Source organism: Castor canadensis, chromosome 17 (assembly GCF_047511655.1).
Source record: "Castor canadensis chromosome 17, mCasCan1.hap1v2, whole genome shotgun sequence".
Taxonomy (NCBI): Eukaryota; Metazoa; Chordata; class Mammalia; order Rodentia; family Castoridae; genus Castor; species Castor canadensis.
Genome location: NC_133402.1, coordinates 6,304,203 through 6,312,844, shown reverse-complemented (window position 1 = coordinate 6,312,844; position 8,642 = coordinate 6,304,203).

Below are 8,642 nucleotides of genomic sequence, written 5' to 3'. Positions count from 1 at the left end.
CTTCTTTTTTGGCAGCACTGGGTTTTGAACACAAGTTCCCTAACACTTGAGCCACTCTGCCAGCGCTTTTTTGCATTGGGTATTTTTGAGATAGGGTCTTACAAACTATTGCCCAGGCTGGCTTTGAAACACTGTCTTCCTGATTTTTGTATCCCAGGATTACTGGCATGAGCCACAGGCACCTGACATTGGTTTTGTTATGAATATGGTTTTGTCCATCTTAAGAGGTCAGGATTTGAGATAAAGTGGTTCTTATCACAAAAACATGATGCTTTCTACTTGTTGATGTAAACAGGGGGATATACACAGAGTGATAGGCAAGATGACAATGGAGTCTTGAAGGATCCTACAACCTGGTGAATAATCTTGAAATTCATCTAAGGTCTTGACCATGGGACATGCCTGGCTTATGGTAAGATACCATGATCTTCCTGCTACTAATAGGTCATTTATCAATTGGCTCTGTGTTGATGCAAAGAGAGATTTCTCTGGGTGCACCTGACCTATCAGAGAAGGGGAAGAGTTCAAATGGTATACCTGTGCTCACCTGGAAGGAGATAAACATCCACATTGTAAATACATGTTTCAGCAGGGGAGACTTGAGCCTTGAGCCGCCCTTTTTAAAATTGTGCTTGGTGGAGGCGTTTATAGAAGTTCTTACAATGTATCAACTATATCATACTTGAATTCACCACCTCCATCACCGTGAGAACTTCTTACTCAACCCACACCTGGAAATTGTGAAGTCATAAGTAGGTTTTAAGTTTCTAAATGTATTGTAAATTGTTTCATGACAAAGGGGTAGAACTATTAATAGTCAAGTGTGGGGTTGACACATGGTGGCATGTTAGGTGCAATTGTGTTGTTTCAGCCTGACCATGACGCCTAACCTACCGTGCTCCCCTGTGTAGGGCAGAGTGGAGCATTGTTACTGAGTGGAGAGATGAGTAAGGAACACAGAAAGAGATGGGGTTCCTGCCCCTGTACATGGGGGAGATGGAGCTGGAGAGGGGATACTGCCATTCATACTTCTGCTTCTAAATCACTCTCTTGGTGACACCCTCCAAGTTTATGGCCCACTTCTCTTGGGACTTAGCATTTGCCAACTTAGCTAATGCAATCCTCCAAGAATGAGTTTTTCATGTACAATGGGTTATAACTTTATGCATCAATGGCAATGACTAGAAGTAAAATATCAAAGAGCAGGTTTCTTAGAAGAAACCTGTGGTGCAGGTAAGCCTGTCTTTGCCCTTCTGACTCACCCAGAGCCAGCTGTAAGCTTACCATGACAATGACAGCACAGTATCAGTGTCCCCAAGGGTCAGCCCAAATTAATAGGAGTCTCATTCCTTCAGCTTAGATTGTGGGGAGACTGGTTTCATCAGTGGGCTGAAGCTGAGCCCTGAGTCAGCTGTGGCTATAGAGCCTTTGAAATGCGTCTGGTCCAATCTGAGGTGTTTTGTAGATATAAAATTCACATCGGATGCCAAAGACTTAGCGTGGAGAAGAGATCTCAACTGTCTCTTTTCTGCATTTGAGATTCATTGTATGTTGAAATGATAATATTTTTGGAATATTCAATTAAGTAAAATATATTATTAAAATTAATTTTACCTATGTTGTACTTTTTGACATGTCTACTAGACAATTTAAAATTACTTGCGTACCTGTTACTTTTGACGGTTCTAATTTAAGGCCTGAGGGACTCTATAGCAGAGAAGACAGGATAATAACAACAACCAAAAAAGCAAAAACAAAGTTGGACTAAAAGATTAAAATGTTCACAAACCCATAGAATGGTCCCTAGGGGCAAAGTAAACCATGACTTCATCATGTGTTTTACTGATCAGTGGGAACACTCCCAGCCTTTCTCTCTGTCTCTTTCTCTCCCTTACTTCAATGACAATACATCTACGAATTTTTTTCTTCACCTTTTTTTTTTTTCATTTTTAGCAGTACTGGGGTTTGAACTCAGGGCCTCATGCTTGCTAGGCAGGCGTTCTACCACTTGAGTCACTCTGCCAGACCCTTCTCCTTTCCTTTCTTAGTCACTGGCACTTAAAAAAAAAAATCTCTGTTTAATACATTCATTCCCAGGCCAGAGCTCTCTCAGCTGAAGACCTAGCATAAGAGCTGGGGATGTGGCTCAGTGCTAGAGTGCTTGCCTAACAGGCACAGGGCTCTGTTTACAAAAAAATGAAAAGGACAATAAATAGAGTTCTTGGCTGGTTAGCAGTAAGAAAGTGTGTATAGTGAGGTGAGGGGTAGGAAAACTGGGGAGTTATTGTCCTGTCTTAAGGAAGCATCCATATTTCAGTTTTAATCTCCTGTTACCAGGAAGGAGCACAGGCCCTGTGTTCTCACCTTACTAGCTACTCACAGGACAAACTCTACAGTCTCCCATATGCAAACATTGAAGTTAATGCTTATCTTACTGAAACCTGTACACATCCGACAGCACAGCCACCCAAAGATGAGCTCCTTTCTGCTTGTGCTCTGGGCCCTGTCCCAATACCCTTGTAAGTAAGTGGTGCAGGGAAGATTAGGAATATTTGTTTTGTGGTCTAGGCCTCAGAGAACTCAGAGTTAGGGACCGGGGTACTAAAGAAAACTGCTGAAGCTAGGCATGGCGGTGCATGTTTGTATGGGGTAGTAGGTGGATCTTGGGTTTGGGGCCAGCCTGGGAAAAGTTAGGGAGACCATAGAGGGCTAGGGACATGATTCAAGTGGTGGAGTGCTTGTCTAGCATGTGAGGGGCCCTAGGGTACTGGGAAGTCTGAAGGAATAGACATGACCTTTTACTCCAGGGGTAAAGGCAAGTTGCTTTTATCCATCACTTCTTCCTTCTCCACTCTGACCGCAGATCCACATGGCTGAGGAGATATAGTGTTCTCCTGGGGAGAGGATTCAAATCCAGCTGGTGGTCAAGGACTAAGAACACAGTTTACATGAATTTACTAATTCATATAAGTGCTTGTGTGTGAGTCCAGTTTGATTTGGAATATTGCTTTTCTGTGGCCTATGGGTTCTGTATTGTCTACTTTAGTTTTCTAACCCTAAAATGTATTTCTGTGGGGCAGAGCGTGGGTTTTGGTAACCATAAAGAGTTTTTGTTGTTTTTGGCATCGAATGTTTGGTTTCATTTTAAATCCTCTAAATGATAATGTGACACAAAGTTTTGGGCAAAAAATATCTTAAGACGAATAAAAGATCCAGGAAAGAAGAGGGATGGATTGTCAAAGTACATCTTCTGTGTTCAGGGCACTTTGTGTTCGTGTATGACCTTACCGCTTTCTAAAAGCTAGCTTTTCAGGAAATTATAGTTGTCCCTATTTTGTTAAACTGGAAGTGGGGGTTGACCTGGTGAGATGTCTTGGCTAAGAACCAAGTGCTGAGGCTGAGCTGTACATGTGGGCAGAGTGGCTGTAAAGCTGTTAGAGTTTCTTATGTGTTTGGGGACATAGCCTTTGTGAATATGTAAATCCAAAGCAGAGACTCCCAGAACCTTTACTGGGGGGAGGGGGTGGGGGTTTGTCATATTGTGCACTCAGAATCCATAGCTCTGTGAAGATTAAGAACTGTTTCACTCAGGCCTCTCTGGGTTGTCAAATCAGCCTCACTCAGAACTCTCTCCCATATTTTACAAAATTCACTGTCTCATTTTGAATAGGCTATTGGATTTTTGTCTCCCAAATGGAGGGTAAGTGACTTTTCCAGAACCCAAACCCTCAGTATTGCACAATCTTGTTGAGCTCTCACTGAAACTTGAAAACACATTTCATTTTGCCAATTGGAAAGCCCAGAGAGGCTAAATTCTTAAAATTCACACAGCTCTTAGAGGAAGGTGAAGAAGAGAAGAAGAAGAGAACTCTGACAACAGGAGAAAAAAGCCTCCAAACAAAATAAAGTGAATCTAGAAATTTTTAAAAGAGGAAAAAAAAAAGGAAAAGGCTTCTAATCACCAATTTTTGAGGTTCAATTTTCCATTTTTGCTGTTGCACAGTTAAGTCTTTGATTTACTGGAAACGATAGGGTACCTAATTGTCTTTCTATCCACTTAGAAGAGACGTTTCATTTTGTTTTGCAGTGAAGGAAAAATGATTTTAAAACAGGAGGACTTTGTGTTTTTCTTTTCTCATGCCAGGCAGAAACAACTCTGAATTTCAATATTTGAATGGTGTGACTAACATTGAAAGTTTTCTGGGTTATTTTTCCTGCCTTCTTGCTTTTCTCAGAAAGCAGGTACAGCACAAACACTCCTGCACACATGCACGCACACACACACCTCTTGGTGAGAGGAGAACAGGTTTTAGAACAAAGGGAAAGAGTAGAAAGAACAATACATCATCTAGTCACATAGTTTAGGAAAATGAAAAAGGAAAAAGCCACAGCAAGCCGGTTCTGCTGACAGCCCCATCCAGAGAGCAGGGTTCTGCATGGAGCCCTCCTTCCAGTAATGAATTTCAGTGCCATCATCAGCCTGGGAGTGTTTGGGGGAGATAAAAGTCGAGCTGTGTGCTGTGCCTCTGACCCGTTTTCAGTTCTAGACAACTTCCTGGTGTGGCTGTGCAAAGTCTTACTTTCCAGATGGGAGCGTGAGGGCTTGTTTTCTGGCCCTACAGTTATTGCTGTCTGCTTTAAGGCAGATTTTTGGGGGGTGAACAGGAGAGATGGGAATTTAACTTCTTTTTAAGGTTTGCTGGCCTCTACATACTGATGAGCTCCCAATTTGCATTCTGTGCCTTTGCAGCCTTCTCCCGCCGGAAGTAGTACCATTACCCTAACTTCTTGGGTCTCTGCTTTTCTATTTTCTACCTGCAGCTGCTATTTTTTCCTTCCTTTTTAGAGCCTTGGGAATTCTTTTGCTCTCCCTGATTTTTTGCTTCATTCAGGCAACACACCATCTGTCTATTTCAGTCAGAGAGCTTGGATGTCAAAGTCACAGGCCCATGCTGGGTTTCCTGAGGAATAATCATGAGAAAGTGAAAGAGAGAGGTGTTGTGCTGGTTCACAGGTAAACTTTGGGGCCCTCCTGCAATGCCACCACCTAAACCAGAGCTCATTAGGTGTATGAGGAAGTTGGACCTCTGAGTGCAGTGTGCAGTACAGAGAAGAAAGGACCCCTGGTTCAGCTCCTACTTCCAATCCTTATAAGCTTTGTGACATGAGGCAAATTGCATACCTGGACTGCTGCAAGGATGAGGTGAAGGGTATTTGTAGCTGCAAACATTTTGGAGTCAGACAGTCAATGTCTATGGCTGAACTCTATTGCTTAGTAACTGCACACTCTAGCAATGTCCCCAGCCTTGCCTGAGCTTCTGGTTCCTTATGAGTAGACCAGGGTGATAATCTATTGGCCTTGCCAGGTTGTAATGATTAAGACAGACCATAGTAAGAATAATAGCAGTCGTTACCATTTGCCGATCACTTACTGGATTCATATCTAAGTTCTCTATCAGAATTAGCATATATACTTATAGACCAATAGTAGTTCCATTAAGGCATAAAAATAAGCATATTAAAAAAGCATTTGCTGTCCATCTGTGCCTAGGAAGACATTTATTTTAGATGTATACAATTATATAGAACTCTATGTGTAAACATTATATTTTATGTCATATAAAGAATATATGCTACTTAAATCCATAATACATAAATACATGGATAGATAGAAAGGTGTGAGTGTCCTTCAGATGAATATAGAAATGATTTAATATTAAAAAGAAAAAATGTTATATGTTGGGCTGAGTGTTTTACATGTTTTAATGCACCTTCTTTGCACAAGAACTCTAAGGCTTTGGTCATATATTGCCCTAATTTTATGTATGATTGAAGTACACCAGGGTAAAGATGTTCTAAACGTCTCTTATATATAGATTATAGACACGGATGGGTAACTGAACACATAGATCAAGTACACGTGTCAAGTGCCTACCAATGTTTTGAGTAAGGTTACCTGCGATTGGTTGTTTTATTCTCATTATAAGCTACAACACTTGTTCCCTTTGGGAAACGGTGCTATTAATTTTAAAAGACTGGTCCATGTTTTCCTCACAATACCTGGAAAGTAGCTTTCAGTGGAGACAGTAAATTCTTCAGGTCAGTTACCTGTGGTCAGAATAGCATTCATTATCCAAGCTATTGGTGTCTCCTCAATTTTCCAAGAGGAAAATTAGAATACAATACAGAAAATAAAGCTGGGATTTCAGGGGAGTATCAAAAAGCAACTGGTACTGTTCACCCCCAAGTTCACCTCCCCTAGGAGGTGATGGTTTTGCCCTTGACTTGACAGGCTCTGCTTTGGGCTCTGAAGTGAATGGGCCCTTGGTCCAGCATCAAACATCAGGTTGAATCCTAAGCAATTGCACAATGAAAATTTCCCACCTTTCAGAAAAAATTGCATCTTGAGAATTTACATACAAGTGTTCCAAATACATATTTGTGTATACACACCTATTATCCAGTATCAATGAAAAACAAAACATCCCCCCTCCAAATCCCAGACTTTGTAAATATCCCCCCCAAAATGAACTATCCAATGTGAATGAAAAGTGAAAGATCGTCCCTCCAGAAAATCCAGCCTTTGGAAATTTCCTAAGAAAACTGACTTATCTCCCCTCTTGTGAGAAGATTATGTCAGTCCTAGTTTGTGAATTTATTGGTGGAAAAAATAGCCAGAGGTCGTCACTAGAAAGGTATGTGTAGGTTTGTGCTCATGTCTGTGTGCACACAGTGCCCTCACACATGTGCACACAGAAGCTTGCTAATTCATCTGCATTCCCATCTTTGTAATTGGGTCTGCAGGAGAATCAAGCTGGAACTCCACTACTACATTCTCTGGAAGATGGTACCTCCTATGCAATGATTGTCCTTAGCCTCAGCAGTGTGGGAAGCAGAGAGTTCCAGGAATTTACATTTTCTTTTTAATGATTATATTGGTATATAATATTTGTACAGGATATTTTGTTGTGACATTTCCACATATGCATACAGTGTACCCTGTTTTGGTTCATTGTGTCCATTTTTAACCCTCTTCTCCCTCTCCCTTCTTAAAATGGCTTCAGTAGGTTTCAGTGTTACATATTCATAGATGTGTAGAAAATATGTCAACCATATTCACCCTCCCCCTTTACCCTCTTTGTTTATTCTTCCCTCTCTGCTATTCCTCTTCCCTTAACATGACCTGGTTGACATTTCCACCCTTCATTGTTTAAATGTCTGTTCATTGTTCAGTAGGGTTTGACCTTGGTATTTTATCTGTAAATATATTGTACTTTAATTGGTACTCATTTCACCCCACCTTGTATTCAACAGTTTTCAGTGTGTTTCATTGTGTCTTGTTCTGTCACTGATATGATGTATTTCATTATTATTCACTCTCATTCTTTCTTCTTTCCTTCCTTCTTTGGTCTTCTCCAAGAGTGCTACTTTTGGAAACTGTTTTGTATATATACATGTATATATGATAATGCTTGTATTTGTATTTGTATTTGTATTTGAATCTATTTTCCACACGAGAGACAACCTTTGTCTTTCTGAACCTGGCTTATTTCACTTAACAGGAGGTTCTCCAGTTCCATCCAGTTACCTGCAAACAAGGATTTTTTTCAATAAGCTCACCTGATGTAACTGAGAGAGGAAGTCTGTGAACCATGTGTTGGAATGACTCTGTTCTAGCAGTGCAAGGCTTTGTGTGTGTGTGTGTGTGTGTGTGTGTGTGTGTGTGCATGGGACAGCAAAGTGCTCACCTGAAGTATGTCTGCTTCAAAATGGGCTCCTTCCCAGGAAGCAGATGCAGGCTACAGATGCCATCTTAAATAGTAAAAGGGTCAGAAGGTGGAGTGGGAAATTGGGATTGGGATAGTGGTCACAGATTGTTTAATAAAAAATTTATTTTAGATGGAGATTTCACTGTGTAATTAAAATTTCATTTTAAGAAATATACTACAGGTGGGATGAAGCTATGCTCACTTTTCAGGCATCATTCACAAACAGCTTCTGTTTATACACAAGGCTTGTGTACACCACCTCGGCTTCCAATGGGCTCATATTCTCATCTCTGTCCACACTCCAGGTAGAATGTACAGCAAGAGACAAGCACTGGCATCCATTGATGGAGTCTTCGAGGAGATTTGTTCACATCTGCCATTTTGACTTTCTTTGCATTTCACATGAAATTTATATACTGATCTCCACTTTGGAGAAGAGCCTGCTTCTGGATATGCTAATGTAAACTCTGACTGTTTTTGTCATCTACATTTACATCCTCCTACTTGATGGAGGTAGGGCTCAGTCCTAAACCAGTGTTTTTGGAGACGTTCATCTCCCTTCTGCCTCCTTGCCAGGATGAAGCCAGTGACTTCCTCTGTGTTTTAATTTATCCTCACATATTTTGTAAGAAGAGCACCAGGTTTGCTATTATCACCACTGCCACCATTACCACCATCCTTGTCAATAAGAGAGCAGACTTCTTAGAAGAGAGAAGAGAGCAGGGTTAAACAGATCTTCATGGAGCCTGTTTCCAACAGATACCAGAAGTTTTGTAAGGCAAACCATATGATCTTTCAACCCTCATTATCTTCATTTATAAAATAAGGGGAACAGTACCTCTAAGGATCCATTGACAGGGCAATAAAAGTTGA